This window comes from Coturnix japonica, chromosome 5 (assembly GCF_001577835.2).
Source record: "Coturnix japonica isolate 7356 chromosome 5, Coturnix japonica 2.1, whole genome shotgun sequence".
In the NCBI taxonomy this organism is placed as follows: Eukaryota; Metazoa; Chordata; class Aves; order Galliformes; family Phasianidae; genus Coturnix; species Coturnix japonica.
Genome location: NC_029520.1, coordinates 46584093 through 46606813, shown reverse-complemented (window position 1 = coordinate 46606813; position 22721 = coordinate 46584093). Strand labels below are relative to the sequence as shown.

Below are 22721 nucleotides of genomic sequence, written 5' to 3'. Positions count from 1 at the left end.
GATAAACCACCAGAGTTTCTTCTTCCCAGACACAAATTCCACAAGTGAATGCTGGGCACAGCTCCTCCTTGCAACATCTGACAAACATGGGTAAAAGGAGGGCTTGTGCTTTGAAATTTTCTGGATCTTTAGGAAAGAGCAGGAAAAACAAGGAAATGATTTTCCAGATTAAATATTTTAAAGTGGATTTTAACCTCAAATTCTTCACTGAAATGCAGTCACATAAATGTAGCAGAGCGTTATTCTCCATTTGCAGGCAGGGCTCAATTATATATCTTCAACTCTCTGACTGGACAAGAAAGAAGAGTACTCCTATGGAATCACAAATAAGGAAGCTAGTAACTGTTGAGAGGTGAATGCAATTGCATGCCAATAAATCCAAGATAAAGAATAGGTTGCTCTCCATGTTATGGAGGTCAAATAACTGCGTGTTCTGCCTACTTACACAGCAAGGCAAGGTTTGCACAGCAGGGCCAATAGAAGTTCCAATATGGGATCAAACCTGTAGGTACAAACCAAAGGATGTCATTCTTCATGAAATATGCAGTTTAACAGAAGAATCTCTTGCCAAAGGATATCAGAGATGCTGAATGTTCAAAGGAAACTGCACAGAAAACCTAAGGAGACAAATCTCTTGATAGTTACAGGATACATACAAACGACCACTGACTCAGAACAACCACTGTCTGGTGGGTAACACACCTGCACATTGCAGGGGAGTTGGAATTAGATGATCCTTAAGATCCCTTTCAACCCAAGCCATCCTAAAATTCTATAATCTCTAATCCATCATGTAAGTCAAAGAGGCTCTTCTAAAATAATCAATTTTGTGACTGCAATCTTAATTCCCACCTCAAAGTAAGTGTGGTAGAGTTTTTCATTTGCCATGCATGGCAGTTCTGCAGCCACAGTTGTCCAAACAAGTTCATTCAATCATCAAAGATCTGGGGGGAAATAGTCTCGAGGGCAAAATGCTTAGTTGGACTAGCTGTGCTCTCCTGCCTCTGGTTTTCTCAGTCCAGTATTGGTATGTACCTTAGCACTATGCGAGGTGTCCTAGTGAAGCCATACTTATTCAATATGTTTAGTAGAGTTGTCTCAGGCTGCTTGTATACACACAGCATAGCTCAAATTACCTTTCCTTTTAAATGCCCCACTTATTCAGCATTGAATTATAGCTGGACAATTCTTCGTAGCTAAACTAAATAGGATAGTTGCACACAGTGCAGCCTGTCTGTCATTATGATATTAATGACCATCTGTAAGCAAAATACATGGGCAGGGTATTATTAGCTCAAGCAGTCTAGCTACTATGCTTTCTGTCATCGTGAATGCAGTTTAAATTAAACTGCAGTTGGCTACAGCTAAAGAAGCTTTTACTTACCCTGTAATGAACAGATTCCAGTTTTCACACAAAATCTATTCCTTCAATAACTACCCACAAGATGACTGTATAATAGCACATGCTACATGCCTACATCTTCTATTTCTGTGGTGTTGGTTGGTAAAACTGTACAGTACAGGCTCTGGAGCAGACTCTTCCCCTGCCACTTCTTGAGAGTTCAGTATGGTTTTTTTCTTTGGTTTCAAACAGAGTTCATTTTTTCATGCTTAGATTATGTCTATCTGAATGAAAATATTTCACCATGTATATATTTTTTTCTCTTTGAAAGCCAAGGTGGTGTTTTCTTTTTAAGCAGATAAACTGGTACTAGAATACAGTACTCCCACTGCAGAGAGAATTAGTTGTCCACTGTACAGCTTTGCAGACGAGGGAAGACATAAGGCTGTTTTAGAGCCAGTCTCAAGGGATCCAGTACTCCAATTTGTTCTGCTGTTTGTTTCTCAGAAATCCTCTAGAGTGCAATCCAATGACCATTGAAGCCAACTGGCATTGAACTGCATCGTAAATCCAAATCTTATGATCGACAGAGTTTAAAAATCCCTCAACAGAGAAAATCTGTTGATGCTTCTGGCACAGTGGCAAAAATGGCTAACAAGAGCCATGGCTGTCTGCACAAAAGGAGAACGGTAGGAGCAAGCTGATATTTTTACATCTGCCTCTGGCACTGGTTCTGGATTCGATGATTTAAAGATAACAGTGGAAAATGAGAGAGGGAACAGGTAGAACCACGGCAATTTCTTAAGAGTGAACACAGTGATTGTATACTACTATGTATATTCATTGCATCAGGTCAAAGCCAGATACCTTTACTGAGGGTAGGATTTAGCAGAGGTATTAAGAGAGTGACCTGGGATCTGTATAGAGGGTGAGACTATTGTTTTACTTCATGGCTTTAATTTCAAGGGATATCTGAAATATGACAGCCTTTCTTTCCACAGGGTTCATGAAGAATAAACCTATTTTCATAGGCTTCTGATGACACAATATTCTAATTGAATTCAAGTGTACTGACTTTCACAGAACAAATAAAATATTTGATTTCAGCTACGGGAAATTTTTGTTTTGGAGAAAATTTGGGTAGCTTCTTACCATGATGTAATTTAAACCAAAACTGTCCCTTTTTTTGCCTTTTTTTTTTTTTTTTTTTTTTTTTTGCCTGTTGTTGCTGTTTGTGTTTTACTACAAGGTTTCTTTTTTTGTAGGTTTTATTGTTTTGTTTAATTTTGATCTTCTTATGCTACTTTTTCAATTGTTTTGGTCTTGCCTGTTTACTTTTACTTTACCGATGCTGATGCAGAGAAATTATACCATGCCATGCTTCTCTTGTTCTTTTTATTTCTTTTCTTAGTGTCCAATCATGTCCATTTCTAAAGATATTACTGAGCTCGGTAGGTCTTTGTTTTGACTTGCTATGAGTGATCCTGTGCTGTCACATTATCAGTACGTGTGGTATGGGGTGTCCAAAGTCCCCAGGATATCCATGCTTCTTAGCCATAGGCAATTTGAAAACTTAGTGTGTATCACAGAATCACAGAAAGGCCTGGGTTGGAAGGGACCTTAAGGATCATGAAGCTCCAACTTCCATGTTTACTAGATCAGGTTGCCCAGGGCCCCATCCAACCTGGCCTTGAACACCTCCAGGGACAGGGCATCCACAACCTCCCCGGGCAGCCTGTTCCAGGACCTCACCACTCTCCTATTAAAGAACTTAGTTCACGCTTAACACTTTAACATTCCAGTTTAAACAGCAAGAAAGTAACCACAAAAGGCAAAATGATATCAGTTCAGAAGTGTTCAATCTCTGTTCCTCCATCAGTCGATCCGTGCCCAAATCACATTGTTTGGAAGCCCCTCGCTATTTAATCTGATATAATAAAGTTCTTGGCTTCTTTTAGTCAACCTCACTTAACTTAATGGTAAGTTAAATTCTAAAACTAAAAATCCACTTGCACGGTAATGTTAAATACAAAGCAATTAAAGCTGCCAAAATATTTTCATAAAGCCAGGGGGAAAGTATGAATGCTCTCATTATGAAATTCCTTTCTTTTCTGATCAGCTGGCTGGAATTTTTGGAAGGAGCATGCAAATTATTTCTGGTGTTTGACCAGCACTGCCACATATTAGAAACACTTAGCATTAAGCAGATCAAGTGGTAAAGCTGTTAGAAAGCTGCCAAAATAAATGTCCACTGGAATTCCGGCCAACTGCTCAGTTTGACCATGATTAAATCCCTTCTTATTTGCTGTTGCTGAATGTGTGTACCACAAGTCTGTTTGCTTGGCTTTATTGCTCTGGCATACTTATTCTCTAAGCAATAATAATGTTTGCCTTCACATGTGGAAACACATTAATAAGAGAAGTAGAACATAAGCTGGTTATTATGTTAGGCGCTTATTTTGTGGTGTTTACACTTCTTGTATCTAAAAGTCTGAGATGTCTAATTGCACAGCAGTCATTGCTGCTCTTAGGTGATCAGCTGCATACTCTAAATAATCAACAGGAAATAACTAATGTGATAGATTTTTAGAGGAAATAAAACTGGTTCTTGTGCACACGGCAGTGTGTAACTGTGCATTAGCAGAAATCAAGATCTGCTCAGTCTGGCATTTTGGCTGGCATCTAGCTTTTAAATAAGACAATTCCATTCTCCTTAATTTGAGAACAGTTGCTTTTGTGCTAAGCTACTCATGACTGATTTCTTATGCCAGAGTACAAAGAAAGGGGAGGGTATGATGTTTGATGTTTCCTATCTTGGTAACCCCAACTACGATGAGACTTCTAGATCCACAGTAAACTTCAACATGGAACAGGCCCTCTTCTTTCATCTCTTGAGGTATTCAGATTTGAGAGTCCCCCAGAGCAGAGGGGAAAAACAAGCTGATTGAAACAGTAACAAGAAAAACTGTGTTGTACACAACTGCAAAACCACCTTTCTGTTCTTTCAAAGTTGCATATTCTAAAAGTTCATCCCACTTGGATGAACTGAGCCAGGTAAGAATCACTGGAAAGGAAGGAAAAGTCTGTTGGAAAATACAGATGGAAAGTGCAAAGGGAAAGTCCAGTTTGTCATCCCATCATATAGTACTACTTAGAAACCTTGTTTAGAAACAGATCAAACTTAATACATTAAGCAATATGTCTATGTAGCCACTAATGTGAGTATATCGTTCCAGAGGCTGAAAACCTCCTTACATTAGCTAGACTAAAATAGTTGATAATCCATAGGTCTAGTGTTAATACCCCTTTAGCTAAAACAGGTTTTTCAGGAATTTGTATCACTATGTAACTGTCCTGAGTATGTTTAGAGAGAGTGGTCTTACCCCCTTTCTCCATCCTGTTTCAGATTATTTAGTTTTGAAAACAAAATTCAACCTCTTTCAATCTTTGGTCATAAAATGCATTCTCACTTTGTTCTGCCCGATCTGTTCATTCACTCCTGAAATCCAGTCTTCAGACAGTTCTTGTTAGTGCCCAATAGCACTTGCACTTCCTGCTCCTCTTCCTCTGTCCACACCACACTAACAATTCATTTAAAAATGAGTTTTCTTCTGTAAACCCCAAATGTATTCCTTTGCATTGTTTCCAACTCACAAGGTCTCTAATCAGCTCTCTCATCAGTCTCTGCATGCACAATTCAGTTTGCCTCTGAAACGACATTCCATTTCTAGCATTTCTCATACTACTTCAATTCTTTCTTTTCCTGTTTCTTAGTCATTCTTCTCAACCGTATGTCATCATCAAGGACTCCAACTTTTAGAGCCAGACCACCTAGTGAGAAGTGGACCCAAGACCTACCTTTGAGTAACTTCCTCTAATCTATTGCCATCTCTCTGTCAGTCAGTTCCTCGGTAATTTAACGCTTTGCTTTCATCTCCAGCTTGCTCAGATTAACCAGCAGTTTCTCATGTAACAAGATGAGGGAACTCTTTACCTAAAGGAAAAATAACAGTCGTATTGAAATAAAGTGAGTTTGATGCAACTTACTTTCAGTTTTTTTTCTGTCTTCTTTCCTCCAGAATTTATCTAAAATATACAAACAAACTCTATCAGAGTATATTGCCTCTCTCTGATTGTTTGCCCCTTTTTTCTGTACTCTTTTCCCTCTCTCTTCTAAAACACACAGGAACTCACAGCCATATAAATAATCTGCTGTTTTTTCTTTTGCTCTCAAAATTTCATATTCCAGTTCTTTGAGTTTCAGCATGGGAGAGCACTCAACTCACTCAAATTACATCACCAGAAAGAACCACTTCCATTGCCTCAGTCACTGTCTCTTTAGAAACTCCATGATGCACTTAATAAAATGAAAAAGATGGAAGGGGAAGGCTCACCACATATTGCCTTTGCCGGAATCATCCATACCTACGTAATTATTAACCCTCAAAATTCCAGTCTTTCCTATAAACATTTTTTGAAGACTGTAACATAACCCAGTAATTTATTCCCGAGTATTCCTATATTCACCATTAAAGATTCCTTTGTGCCTATTACAAATTTTCCTCATCTACACATTAAACTCATTAGTTCCTGCTCCAAACAACATGGACATGGAAGGCAAACCATATCTTACATGTAACAGCCTTCTGAAGTGCTGTTATGTACCCCTTTGGGACCATTTCATTAGCATAAATACTCCCAGTTCTTTGGCTCATGCACAACTGGTTGTATTTTCTGAGATCCTGACTTCTCTGCTGCGGCCTGTTGGAATAGCATCTTTTTCAGATTACTGTTCTCCAATCTAGCAAAAAAACTCCCAGAATCTTTGTGCTGAAGTACCTGATCTTTCTCATAGCATTCCTGCCTGAGCTAGATATGGAATTGCTGAACTCATGTCCACCTTTTGATCTGCTATAATCCCAAGGTTTTTGCCCATAAAATTGCTGCCTGACCTTACACTTCTCAGATAAGGTTGGTGGATGATTTCTGCTAAAATACTATTATATAATACTATGTAGAAGATATATCTTTTCCCTGATAAATGTTGTTTCCTACTAATTTCAGAATGCTCCTCCAATAGCCAAGCTAATTTTGAATTTTCAGTGATCTTGTAGTAGCTCCTTGCTCCATATCCTCTGCAAATTTAATAAACATACTTCCTATTCTATCATCCCTGTTAATGAAAATATTGAATAAATGCAGACTTAGGACAGGCTTCTGCAGAATGTCACTCAATAGTCACTTCCATTTGGATAATGAACCATTGATAAGTACTCACTAATTATAGATTTCCAATCACTTTTTCCACTTCTCTCATACCAGTTTTATCAGGATAGTACTTGCCTAGCTTGGTAATGAGAACATCATGTCAGATTGTGTCAAAAGTCTCATTAAGGTCAAATACACCTAGTGTTTCTCATTCATTCACACTGCCCTTGATCTGGTCGAAGAAGAGACTAAGATGCATTTGACACAATTTGCACTTGACAAATCCATGGCATCTGCTACTTATCTGCTTTTATCTTCCAGTGAACAGTTTATTCCACATCTTTTTCTAGAAATCAGAATAAAGTTGGGTGGCCTGAGACCTCCACAGAATTTCAGGTTTCTTTGTCTTCATAACCTGAAATCCTTGAGCTCTACTTCTTTGCATACTTGTTCCTGACTGCTACTGGAAACAAATAAGCAAGAATATATATATATATATATATATATATATATATATATACACCTTGAAATCATTATTTCAGCTTCAGGAAATGTGTAGCTCTTCAGTAGATTTTGTAGCATGCCCTAGCAATGAATAATTAATGCTCCCTTAGTTGTTTTTCTCTGCTTTTAGCTGTAGTGTTTATTTTCCCTACTGAAGTTAATGTAGGTTTCTGAACTCTTAAGAGCTTGCTAAGCTTTTGTTTGTCAACACAGAGGGCCTGCTGGACCACTAGGCTGCAAAAAAAATAAAGAATGCTAAACTCTCCACTCTATTATTAAGCTAATCCGTGCACATTTGTTGGATTTTAGAGTGTTTAGACTTCCCAAAAGTGTTTTATTACACCATTTAAATACTTCTATTTGTGTTTAAAGGTCAGGCAAAAATCAATCAAACCGGATCAATTTACAGTTTAAAAACTGTGTTAATGTGACACTGTTATGGCAACGGAGATTGAGAGACCACTCCTTCCAGAGATAAATTAAAATGGATTTAGCAAAATAAATAACTGCTTAAATTATGAGGACCAAGAATTGAACTGATGCATCGTAGAGAAGTAAAGGGACTTAGGGATGAGTTGGCAGCTGTTTTAATTCTAGGGGGTGATGCTGTTTTTAAACCAAAAGAGAACTAGTCCAGAATCATTCACTGAACAACATAATTAATATCTGCAGAGCTGTCTTTTATTTTCTTCCTTTCTCTCATAATTGCTCTAACTACTCCCAAGCAGCTCCATCCATGGTGTTCACATCACTCAGTTGAAGCCTGGCTCCATACTGAATATGCAGCGTGAAAACTGACTGAACATATTCATACACATTCTTGCCTCCAACTGCTTCTCCTCCTCCCAGTGACATGTTTGCTTGGTTTCAGATCATTACATTACCTGGCAATCTTACTTGCTGTTGACTGCTTAAAATTCAGACATTAAAAGAATATTATAGACTGTGGTAGCACTCTTGTACAGCTCACCCTTCAGTCAAGACGGAGCAGAGCATATTGGAAGCTGAACGCAGTCTGTCAGCTGAACTTTCCTGCTCTTTGCAAATTCTAAGGAAACTTGGGTGAGGCAGCCCAACTATTCAGTGGCATATCAAAAATTTAAGGTCTAGCTGCTTTTTTTTTCCTGCTTCTTTCCCTGTCTACTTAAGAGGTGGAACAACCCCCAGTTGCCAGATTGGTGATGAATTTCTATAATTTGTCCAGAATTTTGAGGGCAAGTGACAAGTTAAGGAAACAACTTCCAGCATGTGTCACTGTATTTGTGATTTCTTCCTTTTCTAAACAGCTCATTAATCACACTCTGCTCTATTTTTATATTTCAGAGGATATGAATATATTTGGTGGTATTTTTTCCACACTCTTTCAAAGGTCAGAATATTTTATCTCACTGAAAGAAAGAAATGCTATTTTTTTTGCAAAAGTTTTAGAAAACAAGGGTTAAAAAAGCAATTTAGTCACATATCTCCTATTGTATTTCCAAATTCTAACTATGTCTCTTCTGGAACATCCAATGGGAACATAATTGCATGGAGCTAAGTTTGGATCAGCAGCTCAGGACAGTAGCCCAGCAGTGTACAGACAAGGATGTACAAACCACTTGGAACAAGATGGCCTGGCATCTGCATTCATTTCTAGAAGCCAAAGCAACTTCATCACTTTAAAGAGCGCTTTAAAAATACGGGAAAAACTACACTGTGTTTACTGTCTTTTGCTTTTACAGGATAAACTTAGGACCAGCATTTGAAAGTGCTGACAAGAAACTTACCAGAAATCTCATTAGGAGATACTGTTTTTGTCAGTTTTACAACCCAATTGCAATGTCTTCAGAGCCCTGGACAAGCATCATTGTCTACACATGCAGGTGCTTTTCCCAAGTAAGCCCATATCTCCTAAGATTTAGCAGGTAATCAAGGCCACCTTAAATCCTTCAGTGCATAGCATTTAATAGTGGTTGGAGTAAAACTTAATCATTTAGTGTTTTCAGTGGTAGAAAACATTGTCTCCTTAAGGTGAAAATTTTACTGCTAAAAATCCTTTAAAGCATAAAGGATAATATGCTGTTTTTTATGTTGTTTTTGTTTGCTTTAAAGACACACATCTTGGAAATAACACAAATCTTTAGGTACACATGATCACATCTATCACAGTTGCTTTATCTCTTGGTGAGAAAGTCTCATCAGTCTGGATGGGCCTTTCCAACAGGCCTCATAGCCCTAACCCAGCCTGCTGTAAGAAATAGGTCAGACTACTAGGTTTGAGCACAGGAGATGAATTTTGTCTCACACTGTTGTGCCTCTGGACATTGTGCTAGCAGCTCAGTACATTTTTGACCACAATAGGTCCTGGAAGGCAGGAAAACTATAGGTCTGAAACATTTGTTATTTTCAGAAATCTGCGGCTGCCTTTACTAATGGAAAGCAATTGAACATCTGATATTAAAATAATGGGTGTTTTTTCCCCCCTCTCTGCTTTCTGTCCTCAGCTATCTTAAAATAGCCATCTCGGTTTCGGTCATCAGTTCTTCAAGGGGAAATTATGTTACTGAATGGAACACTTTTTAATGCCAATTATTATGTCAATTTCCAAATCCCTGGAAAACAGTGTTTCTGAATGGAAACTGACCCACCTCTCCCACAGATAATGCTGTCACTGTAGTCAATATCATGTGTCTCGTGATACCAACTGTCAGCTCAAATTAATTACCCAGGACGTTCCTCCCCACACCCTGCTGTAAGATGTCACTGCTTATATTTATAACTGGGCTCTACAAACCCAGCCAACTACATAACGCAAAGTATTGCCCTCATTCTCTTCATAAGTGTTTATAAAAACAGCAACAAAAAAACCCCAAAAACATTGTATTGCACATTTCTCTTCCCCTAGCATCATTTTTGCCACACACACAAATAGTACCATATAGAAATTTCTATATTTGAAAGCTTAATTATAAGTTCCTATTCTTTAACTGAATTCCAGTCTAGTGTGTTATACAGGTTTATATTTATGACCTGGACAGATGTAATCAAAGTGCTAAAAATCAGCTGTATTGAAGTATCAATTACTACTTAACACCCAGGCTTACAGTTTTTGGAAAGGTTGTTTTCTCAAATGTTAGAGATGAAAGATTGAAAACCTTAGTTCTAGGAACTGCATTTTTTATGGTTTCTGGGGATGCCTCCCTGAGGGCCCAGAACATGATGGTATACTTTGTTAAGGAAATAAATGCTTGTCTACTTAACAAGCATGCTATCCTTCCGTATTTAAAGATATCTAAACAGTACTTGCCTGTTTACCTACCTGGTAAAACTTCAGACAAACATCTCAAGCCATTGGGTAAACTAGAGAAATGAACGCTCCCATACATTATCAGAAAGGTATTTTTTGATGTTTAAAGTACTGTAATCCATTTAAGGAGATCATTATAGCAATGCTGGACAGACTTAATGAATGTTTTGCTTTGATCGTTGAGATTTGATGTGAGGAATATCAGATCTCAAGAAAAGCAGCTGGATTTGGATCCTTTTGCAAAAGGAATGGAGGATGAATAGCTGCGCCTTTGAAGGAGTGAAGCTAAAGAAAAAAGATGTATACTTTAATTAGCACCCCCTTGGAAAATATGAAAACATTAATGAATAGATATGGACATTCCAGTTGCCTTGTTTCACATCTGTCAGGTCTGGTAGATTGATTTACAGTGACTTGGCTTCAGAACCAATGTTGACCCCAAGTCCTACATACAAACTGTTTCTCATGGGCTCTATCTTTCATGCAGTCTTGTTTTGTTGCATGAAGAAAGCAGGTCAGCTATTTCTTTTGGTTTGGAACGTCATTCATACAGCAGTGGTGCACGCCTTTGAATACTTTGAAAAGTAAGCAAGATGGTTTAAGATGAGGTATCTCCTGTTCTTCATCATTTGAAGCTGAATGAACAGGAATGGAGAAGATCACAGTCTCAAAGGATGCTGAGACTATATGCTGACTTAACCTTCCAGGTTTCTTTAAAGGAACATACTAAAGATTGCAGACACTTTAAATTTCATGCACTGTCTCATAAAGAACTTCAGAACTCAGAGTGCATCCACGGCTTTACCACTTCTTGTGCACTGCCATGCCAAACTAATAACATTTTCTTTCCACTTGTAGGAAAGTATTTTTTAAACATAAGAGTTGGAAATCAAGAAGCTCTTATTACACGTTAATATCAGGTACTATATTTCACAGCAAAATTGTAGTGCCAAGAAATTGAAGCTTCCAGAAAATTAATATTCTAGTATTTTATGTTGGCTGCTGAAATAGTCTAGCTTCACAAATATCTCCTCACAAAACAAAGACAGCTCTTAAATTACTATTAGCAGCATACAAAGGATTTCATCTCAAATGTGCTTTAACAGAAGGCCTCAAAAGCAGTCAAAAAGCAGTCACTGAAGTTGCTAATAGCGGTTAATTGTGTCAAATGGAAGAAAATATCTTCCTATTGTGAGCAGGAACACTTCTGGGGAAGCGTTCATGGGGAAATAATGCTTTTTGTGGAGATTACCTTTTCCATCTTTTGGCACTTATGAGACTAATTTTATAGTATTTTCAGACACACGGTTTTTAGTTTGCTTTTGTGGGTTTTTGTTGTTGTTGTTGTTTTTCCCAATGTTTATTTTCAGCTTCTTTCTTAGGATCAGAAAGGGGAAGGGTGCTCTGCCTTCTCTCCCCTCCCCCCCCCTCCCCCCAACCCCCCCAGTGGCTCTGAAAACTGCTCGAAATACCATGAGAAGGGCTGAGTTAGTGCATAAAGAGGTGAAGACAGCTTTTGTAAACGTGACTGAGAAACATAAGGGCAATCAAGAAATGAAGACAATTTCTAAAAAATGAATTTTTAAAGAGTGAAAAATATCATTATCTCTTCACTACCTACTGAATGAGAAAAATTCAGCAAGAACGAACCATAGCAATAACTTCTTTCTGTTTCTCCCCTACAGTGAGAAAGCCTATGTAATGCTCACAGTAGTAGCTAACTGACTCCTGTGTTTTCTACAGTACCCTCATACATCTTGTGGTAGGTGTAATTATTGATCTGGCTGCACAGTTGAACAGCTCAGTAGATAAAACACTGAGGTCCCTGGAACTTTCTGAGGTCCTTATCTTCAGAAAAGCTGGCAGTTCTTGGGGAAAGAAGCAGATATACAGACAAACATATGTTGATTTATTTGTTAAAGATCATTCAGTTGTGATCATAAAAAAGCCTGGAAATGGTAGAGTCAGTGCTTATATCTGGAGGTATGCTTCCATAATAAGATGTGCTTTACTATCTGTACTCCATCCAGCTGGCCCATTGGAACTCAGTATTTTATGTAATTATTGCATAAATTAAAAAAGATAAAACATGTAAATGAACCTGAGTGGTAGTAATAGATGATTTTAATTACCCAGACACAGACAAGATTGCATTAAGTAGAGGAAATATATTTCTATATCTGGAAGGAGAGTGGTTTCTAATTCAATCTGGGCATCAGCTGACAGGCAAAAAAACAAACAAGACAGGGTTTGAATATAACTTTAAAAGGAGGTTGAAGCAATAATGTTAGAGGACAATTTGGACTACAACATATAAGCTATGGTCAAAAAATATACTACAGAGGAAATTAAAATGACAATCAAAGCTAAAAAACAGTTCAAAAGTGGACCCCAACAATCAGGTTTCAAATGGCAGACAGGGATGCTGCATAAGACAAATTAAAGCTCTACAGAGAAAGACAAAAGAAACAAGGCTAAAATGAACACTGGATGCTTGGTGATACCTAGACTTAATATACAGCTTGTCTTACACCTGGTTGTAATTCTCATTTTCAGAGGCTGGGCAAATTTCTGCAAACGTAAGCTGAAACTTGTGTGTGCTGTCTAGAACTCATAGATCTACTTATCACTGAAGGCAGAAGTACACAAATTCTGGTGACAATCCATAAAAACTGATATCCCTCCATCTATTTTATGTTTGCAATCAAATTTCTACTTAGAGGAGCTCTTCAGGTTCCCTCTCATTGTCCAGGGCTTGGTTAAAGTAATTTACTTTTCTGTGTACTCCCCTTGCTCTTCGTTTATTTTCACTGCATATTTTAGCAGTACAAGGGCTACAGGAATAAGACTAATTTCAGGAACTAGTTGTGGATACAGGATTTAGACCTAGAAAAGAGCCTATATGGTGCTGAGTCCAAACTTTTCTCATTAGATGCAAATATGTGGAAGGCTTTTACACCCTGGGAAGTTCTGCAGAATAATTGCATTTTACTCTGTCCAATTCTTTAGGTCATCAAAACCTCCTACACCTACAAGCAGAAAATACTTGGAAAGGGCATGAAAACTACATAAAACTGTACTGTACCATGGAAAAAAGAGTGGGAGAGAGACAAGAGAATATGAATGCTGTAAGTAGGTGAGATTGCCTGATGATCCCAAGAAGCCTCATTTCTCGTAAATGAGCCTCTTCAAGCACACCTGGTTGTCAAGACATGCTTTATCTGATTGCCAGTCTTTAAGGATCACCACACATCCATTTTTTTTTTTTTTTCCTCCTCCTTGATATTTAAGCTATTCTACATGCCTGCTTGATGTGACATAATATTCCAGCTGTGATTTTCTTGATCACCCACAGATGCCCTCAGATCCTCCAAAGTAACATGTATACTTACTTGTGAGTAACCGCACTACTCATGGGGGAAGCATGGAAGAGATTCATAAGAGGAAAGTTAACTGGAACAGAAAACCTTATATGAAGAGCATTTCTGTAGCCTTCTACTCACCAGTACCTTCCTGATAACAACCACACATCAGTACTATGGACATCACCACCATATCGACAATGTCAATATGTAATGGTGATGACAACGTCCTATGCTCTACAGCATTGCCCTTTCCCACAGTGTGCTGGGGGAGATATTCCTGTACTAAGTACATAACTTCTTCCTCATTCAGCTGCTGTACTTAGTCATCTTGCCTTGATCATGGTTGCATGCAGCTGTGATAGGTAATAAAGTCTTCTGCATGCTACATATCTGTGTCCCTAATGCTCTGGCCAAAAAGACTAACTTGTTGGTTTGCTTTCTTGCTGCTTGGTGACCAGTAGGACCTTCAGTTCCTGACTTGCTCATGCAGAAGCTTTTGATCAACCTACAAGAAGTACTTGAATTTCAAATATTTCAGAGCAGAGGTAAAACACAGGTTTTTTTGTTTGCTTTCTTACAGCAGTTAAAACTCATGCTCCAGATATTGTTATTATCTTTTACCTGTAGATAAATCAAGTAATCTGTGATATCCAGATGATTTTTTTTTATTTTTTTTTAAATGATGTTCAGAGACTCTAAACATGGTTTGGCTTTGAAAAGAGGCAGAAGCTGAATGATGCACAAGTGGTTGGACCAGATCTAAGGTCCAAGGTCTGCTCCAAAGATGGAGACATGAATAAGATATCCCGTGATTGCTGACATGAACACACGAAACCAAAATGTAAGAGGAATTAAGGATAAACACTCCCCAATTCACTGTCCTGAGAAAGCTGAAGTAAACAGTGAGGTAATGATGCTATCTAGCTGTTAGAGAGCACGACTGGGAAGTTAGTGACAGTTGGGCTGATAATGTTGCTGACAGTCTGAGTGATTTTCTTCCCTTGAGCATTCACAAAAAGAGCTGAAGGTCACATTTCTGAAACTAGGATACATTCCCTGGGGGGAAAGTGAAATATTACAAGGCTTTATGATTATACAAGAGCAGATTGGCAATTAGAAATATTAGAAGTTGACAGGCAGCAGGTCCTTGTGAATTATATCTCAGAATTAAGGATTCAACTAGAAGTGGCACTGGAAATAATGAGAATCCTTTGCTGCTGAATTTTGGTAGAGCATCACAGACAAGAGCAGAGAGTAGGAAGAAGAGCAAAAGGGAGAAGGCTGGGTTAAATACAACAATACTGAGTAAGAATTAACTGGGAGAAAGAAAGAGGGAAGTGAGATGTCTTTGACATGAGCAGAAGATGTAGAAAATGCTGTTCAAGAATGAAAGCAGCAAAACATCTGATCATTTTAGGCCTGTAATGAAAATATTTAGGAATACCAAATGAGTGAGGGATGCGTAGCAGCTGGAGAAATAGCGAATAGGAATCAAACCATAACTTAGGTTTTCCCATAGTGCCTTCATTTTCTTGTCCTACACATTCAGCCGAGTCCTAGGCTGCCTTTCTACTACACAAATGTTACAATAGCAGAAGGGTATTCCCAAGGTGCAGCTTCCAGTCCGAGAAACTATCCTTACAGAAGTAAGAAAATTAATCCCTGCCCTGTTCTCACCATTGTTCTCTGCATTTCTGTCTCGAGCAGTTAACCTCCCAGTCCTGAAGCACCTTATACTAGAAGTGAAATAAAAACATCCTCTAACCTCCCTGTTCACTTCAGCTGAGCTTGTTACTTAATAGCCGCATGGCTTGTTCGCCTTGAGACTGTACATCGTGCTAAAAAGCCTGGAGAGTTCATTTTTTCCTGGGACAGCAATGGAGGTTCTGCTTCTCACAGCAGTACCTTTACTTGAAAGTTTTTGTAAGAATGAGAGCTATGGTAAGTGCAGGAGGTTAAACTGGTGCAATTGAACATGCTGTCATAGGTGATCTTTTGATGGAGAAGAACCACTTCTTCCCCATCATTAGCTGGATATGTTGTAGGGAACCATAAGCAGCCCTTTTATGTGTCTTCCTGCTCTAGGGTATGACGCATGATACTTTTTGATTCACTTTCACTTTTTAAATCTCATCACCTCAGTGTTATGGAAGCACATAAAGACTGTTAAGATATGAGATTCAGAGTAAGTAAGAATAAAGTAGCATGGTGTACTGCTGTTACAACCTCTGTGAGGCTGGATGGAGGTAAGAGAAAACATCCCCCCAAGCATAAAACAGGGTCAGCTCTGAGGTATGGGGAAAATAAGTGACCTTCCTGCATCAAAAAAGGGATTATATGGAGGAGCTGCAGATCAGGTAGGTGTAGGCAATAAAAGCTAACTTCAACGTGAAACACTATAATGGGATGGAAAACACACCAAATGACAGCAGGGTAGCAAAGTCCCAGGTTGCAGTAAATGAGGATAAACCTGAGTACAGCAACTACAGATGGAAAAAACAGAGATTAAAAACCTGCTTACCTTCAGAAAGCCTCAAATACACAGAAAACTCCAGCAAAGTACCTTTACCCCCACTGCCAACCCATAAATGAGGTCTGGGTAGAGGTGGAGCCAGGATCCATCCCTTTTGGTCACTCAGGCTTATTGTATGCACCTGAGCTCCCCCGGGCTGGCCCTGCCTTCCCACCAGGTGCTCCATCACTGTTTCAAGCCACGACTTAGCATTATTGCTACACAGTGCCTTATACAGAAATAAACTCATCCATCTCATCGTTTAAAAAAACCAAAAAGAACAGCAACAACAAAACAACCATATAACAGGACCTCACTAAAAGAAACAGGTGCCACAGCTGATCTGTCTTCCATGGAAATAAGAAAGATGACTATTGCTTAACACTAGGAAAAAATAATGGAAACGATGAAATAAAGGAAATGCACGATTCTGTAACTTGCTTTGACAAAGATCCAAGAATAAGCAGAATCTAGTATGCAGCAGAACTACTGCGTGGTTGTCATGACTTACAATAGGCACAGCTGTCTTCATTGCTACATTTAAGTCTGTTTTACATTCCAGCTCTTCAATGCAGTTGCCTGAGCATAACCAGACAAGCAATTCAAAAAGACAGGCTGAGGGAACTGGGCTTGTTGAGCCTGCAGAAGAGCGGGCTGTGAAGAGACACCACTGCAGCCTTCCAGTGTAGCCTCCAGAAGAGCACGAGGCTACTCTTGCATTTCCCTCTCTCCAGTTTATTTATAAGATTATTCCTACTCTTTATCATCACTGACAAGAAAATATCTAGATTTGAGATTTGGTAATGGTAAAAAAAAAAAAAAAAAAAAAGGCTCAAGAAGGAATTATTAGACTGAACCATCATCAGTGGCAAATGTCCTTAGTAACAGTTGATGTGGAGAACTTGTTTCGCTTCAATTTTTGACATGGAAATTGTCCTTTTAAACTTGATTATTGACAGAGTCGTAATTAACATAATCTTGGCTAAAATTCTGCAGTTATCAAAATCCAGTCCAGATGGGAGGACTGAAACTGAAACTCCCTGAAAGTGAGAGCAGTAGATTCAGATCACTGGAAAGCTGAGCTTAGCTCTTTTGAGCTAAGTGCAGTACTAATATCCCACATACTATGAGAACCATTACAACATCATTGGATACTGAGTACAATTAGAGTCATAATTCTACGCACCTCATAACGTCAACAACAACCAGACCCAGTTTTCCGGGTACAGTGACAGCCTGCTCCATACCATGATTCATGGTTCACACACCTAAGTAAAAAACTGCCACAGCTACACTTCCCAGAGTCCTGTCCTTGGAGAGTGCTATACAGGCACAACAGGACAAGTCAGTCTTATTCAGCATTTCAGACTGGAAAGCTAGGAGCCCCAGCAGCTTAATTTGCTGTTTTTTGATTCTCTGTGAGCTTAATGTTCACATTTTGGATGAAAATATTTTATCCTGAACTCTTGAAAAGCAATGACTGCCTAACCCTTTTCACTGCTTTCATTACTCAGGATTTGGCTGGCAAAATCACATGTGCATAATTCTGTCATCACATGGCTCCTTGTTCTACCAGCCTGCGTTCTGTGATTCTCCAGAAGTCCTACCTTAAACATAGGATTAAATTGCAGTTGTCCCTTGGTAAATCTGAAATGACACTCGGATGCTTCTGCCTGGCCCCTGTCTACTCATGACATCTAGAGTGACACAAAGCTTGGGATCAGAGCCAGGGCCTAAAGGCTGATGGTATATGTACAGGTTTCCATCCCACTTATGCTTCATACAGATGCCAGAGTTGCAGGCTCAGCAGAAATATCCATACGACCATCAAAACAAAATGAAACAAAACAAAAAGCCAAGAAAAGGAGGCAAGTCTGCTAATAGGTAGATCAAACAAAAGGAATATGCAGGGATCAGCACTGTTTTCCATGATGCTCAGCTTGTCAATGAATCACAACAAATTCCCAGTGAGCAATGCCATGCTGAGATGCTATAAGCACCCTGTGTGAATTGCTATTCCCCAATAGCTCCCAGGGAGGAAAGGCAGACAGTCATGTGCTATAACGGCCCACTTCCCCTAACACAGGTCCTGTGCTGGTTCTGCTACAAATCTCAAGCAGCAAGGTTTGCTTAAAAAATACTTATAAATCAAGCAGAAGTCCTCTGAGCTTCAGACCACAGCGCATTACAATCTGGAAGACAGGAGAAGGAAGTAAAATATGGGTTTGTTTGCCCATATCAATTGCCTTTTTATCTCCCGTCTTCTAGGCACAAAGGCATTTGAAGTGAGGAGATGTCAGTTTTGTTTTGTATGTTCACGGTTTCATTGTAATAAATTATGTCTTTGACACATTTTTGCAAAGAAGGAAAGAGAAGAGAAAATCCTGCTCAAACCCTTGTAGTCACAGGTACAGAGAGATCACATGCTTTCTGGTGATGGTCTTTGACATTTAGAGAAATAATGTAATGCCAGGTGTCTTAAATGAGATATCAGAAGGCAAACTTCAGACACTGTGTGCTTCCTCGTGCTGATCTGTGTCACTTGTAAGCCCTCTGCCCTGCTCTGTCCTACCTGGGACCCAAAATCAAAGCCCTGAAGAAGATGGATGGGGAGAACTCATTGCATGGCTCTGCCATGCTGCAGCACTCATCATGGAGGAGGAACGCAGCAGTGAAAGAAGGCTAAAGTGGCTATTGCATATTGCAAATATCTGAGAAAATCAAGCAGAAAAAGCAAAAGCATGGGATGACTGGGCTCCCCGCTGGCCCCATTGCTCATGCATTGTGTGGCTGCAAGAGGCACTTGTATCATTGCCCCCCTCTCTGTGTGCTCATCTGCAATGTGTGTCTATCAGCACTGCTCTCAGTGGGGGATTAATTAAAGTTTGTGAAGCACTTTGGCTAAACTCGGATGAAATATCCTAGAGAAGCACAAGATATTTAATCCTTTGATAATATTTATTTGGCTGATGCACGTGCTGGAAGGGGAAGGAAAACCAGGGCACGTGTCTGTATAAAAACATCCTTTCTCATTAAAAAGGACCAAGCTAAATTAAAAGGTTTGTGGAATGTGTTTCCTGTCAAACCTCAGGCCTGGGGGAAGAGTGCTGGAGGAAGATTTGTAGCTGGAGTTTGCTTATGTGACTCTTTGAGCACAACCCCAGTGCTTTCTACTACTTGTGAGGCTGAGGGCTCACTGATTTCATTACTCTGTAATAATGCATGCTGTTTATATCCTTGTTATGGTATCATTTAGTTCAGTTACAGCAGGTATTAATTGCCTATTCAGGTAAAACCATTTTTTTGCATTTTTCTTTTTAATTCATTTCTCAAATTTACATAGAAGCTTGTGATTTCATAATATTCTGTGAGGCCCAGCTGGAATCTATCCTGAAAGTCCTGGTAAAATTTCATGTGTATTTTGTTTCATTATCTAAAAATCTTTAATCTTTTACAGCTGCCATAAATTACGTAGTCATTCCTCTCACTTAATTAATTTTAATTTGTTGTGATCCCATATTTGCTGTTTTAAGAATCTTCCCAATCTAACTTCAAGATTCAAAGCCAGAAAAACAGTCCATGGTGTAAACTTCACATCTGTATTATGTTACACTTGGCAGGAGAGATAGGTGCACTCATTTACTGGAGCTCAGCATGAGGTGAGAGTTCAGAGGTTATCATTCCTGATGGCTTACATCTTTACAGATGTTTTCCCTTTGTGAACAACAGAACTGCTTGTCAGTCACAGCTAAAACCTGAAACACAGATGACCATACATCCTTTTCACGATTAATTCCATGTTTTGCAGAGTCCCCTTTTTAGGGTTCAGTAGTGGAGAAATGATTACAGATTAACAGTTGCAAGACATTAGTTAAGATTCAAAATGAATGTAGAATACGGCAAACTAAAATAATAGTGAAAAATACAACTATAGTCAAAACATATGTGAAACTTAATCTGCAATAATCCTGATTTAATATTAAATCCTGTCTCACGTTTTTCCAGTTCTGACACTGTGGGAATACTGAGTGCACACATGTAATGTGCATTGCATAGAACTGTTCATCTAAGCAATACTTTGCAGTAAAACCTACATTTGATTGGATCTGATTTAGGTGCAGGACTCATTAGAGTAGGCACTTTTATTTTAGGCTTGGTTTGGGTTCTGTAATCATTTACAAAACAAAACATACACACACAAAAAAAAAACAACCAACACCAAAACAACCACAAAACCCACAAAGAAGGATTGAGTATGGATGTTATTTGATAGAGGAAAAACTCAGAGGAAAGTTCAATTAACTTACACAAATCTTGTAGGGACCTAATGACAAAATTTACCTGTTTTTTTCCTCCTGAGCAGTACAAAGCAGCCCAGTATTTCATTTCATTGCTTGCAGTGACTAACACTGAGAGTATATGTCACAAATCCCGCCTCAGACTACAGAAGAGGCCCGCTGATCGCTTTTTCAGCAGTAAGTCTGTCTTTACCTATAGAAAGAAATTTTGTTTCATACTTTATGAACTTCTAAATGACTGCATTGTGGTCACTGAGACATCTGTGGGTGTTCAGAAAATCTAAAGGTAATTTCCTATAGCTCTGAGTAGATCACAGAAAAGCAAGCAATTTAAAGAGTTACCCCTCTTCAAGTAATCTTCGGCACCCAGCTGTGTATGAATTCCTCATCACCTGGAGCACAGCTCAGATCAGTGATGTGAATGTTACACAGAATGAATATTACTTTGCAGAGCAATGGACTTGGAAGTCATACAACAGCAGTTCTCACAGCTAAGGGGAAATTTTAAACTGCCTGCATTAAATCACTGGACATTGTCTGACGACTCCATATTTAGATAGTAATGTAGATCTCCCATTCTTATAGTTTTATGGTAATCTTTTTCCTTAATACCAGAAAGAAATGTACTGTTTGTCGGCATATGGTTTTTAATTCTGATTCTACACACATAAGTTCTTTATAAGAAAGAGTACCTACAGTGACACAGACTCGAAATCTGCATTATGCATCTGGAAAGACTGAGTGGGGATGGGTGACTTGTCACAGGCAATAAAAAATGTCAGTGGCGCATGTTTGTGTGTAGTCTGTGAATGCTGTTTGATGTACTTATCAGTTCTTTCCTACAATATGTCGTAGTTACCGAACAGAACAGCTTGGCTATTGATGGGTAAAAGAAGGAGAAGATAAGAGAATAGGCAGACAGTGATTTGGATGCTGCAGATGATATTTTGCAGGTTGGAAAGGACAAAGGCAATCTGCAAGCACCAGCAGCTGATATGGCCTCAATAGAAGATAATTCTGGGCTTGGAGACAGAGAAAAAACAAATGCACAGTAAATCATGCAAATCAAGTCTAAATGGTGGGGCATTTGACAATAAGGCAGAAAATGATGGAGTTGAAGGTTTTGAAGGTTGTTTCATTTTTTTTAAATTTTTTTTTAAACATCAATTTTGTAATAAACTTATTGTTAGACTGATAAGCTATTAACCTCTTGGGGCACAAAAGGCAGCGGTGGTGGAGCTTATTGGGATTACAGCTAACTTGTAGTGGGAGAGAGAAGATTAAATAATGTTACCCTTAAGCTCCTTTTTTGCCAGCTTTCCTGAGCCCTCTGAGAAACTTGCAGCTGGGCAAGGAAGCAGACAGTTGGTGGGAGGGAGGGGGGCCAATTTTCAGCATTTAAGGGTGAGAGATTCTTCTTCCCATTTCATTTCATAACTATTTCCAGTTAACTACTTCTATATCTAAATCAAATAAATAAATAAATAAATAAATAGAATACAAATTGCTAAACCAACATATAAACACAACCAGTATGGTTGTTTTATGCCTGCATTCCTCTGTAATACCCCCTGAGCACTTCCCTTTGGAGTGGATGCTGACCAGAGGAAGAAAGCCAAATGCAACCACTAGCAATTTCTTTGTCACTGCAACATCTTGCAGGCGAGAGTGGTACTTGGGGATAGAGATAACGACCAACTGTGGCACCACGCCATGGAACTGTCAAATTATCTTGAGAGAGGATGGTAATGAATGTGTATCACTGCTACATATGATTTGCTTTTAAGCAGGTAGGTAGGGCTGTGACTGAACACAAGCCATTAAATTATGAACAGAAGGAGAGCTATCCAATTTTCTGCCTTGCTAAGGAAATGAATAGTTTTAATGATGGCTGAAGACTTTGAGTTTGCCCTTTCTTTTGTAATCTTCCTCAACTGATTCCTTTAAGTACAGAAAATCTAATTCTCTACTCCATTCCACCAATGTACTGGTATAATTACATGGATACTTTTGGAAGAGCCAGATTCCATCTTGGTGTAGGGGAAGGCAAAATGAAGTTCATTGTTCAAAATTTCCTCCCACAATGAAATTAGTGGAAAACATCATTTTACTTCCCCTCCACTCCATTGGTGAAATGTCTTCTGCAGGAATAACTTGGGCCAGGGATCCCTTTCCTCATCTGCTTTGCACCCACAGCTGCTTCCTC

At 38.9% G+C, this 22721-nt stretch overlaps 1 long non-coding RNA gene across 1 annotated transcript; it reads right to left on the bottom strand.

Moving 5' to 3' along the window:
- Positions 1-424: 424 nt before the first annotated feature.
- On the bottom strand, positions 425-16296 carry LOC107315283. Its single transcript, XR_001555855.2, has 3 exons — positions 16227-16296; positions 5201-5336; positions 425-502 (listed from the first exon to the last, which is right to left on the bottom strand). It is a non-coding gene; the product is annotated as an uncharacterized LOC107315283 (long non-coding RNA).
- Positions 16297-22721: the final 6425 nt, after the last annotated feature.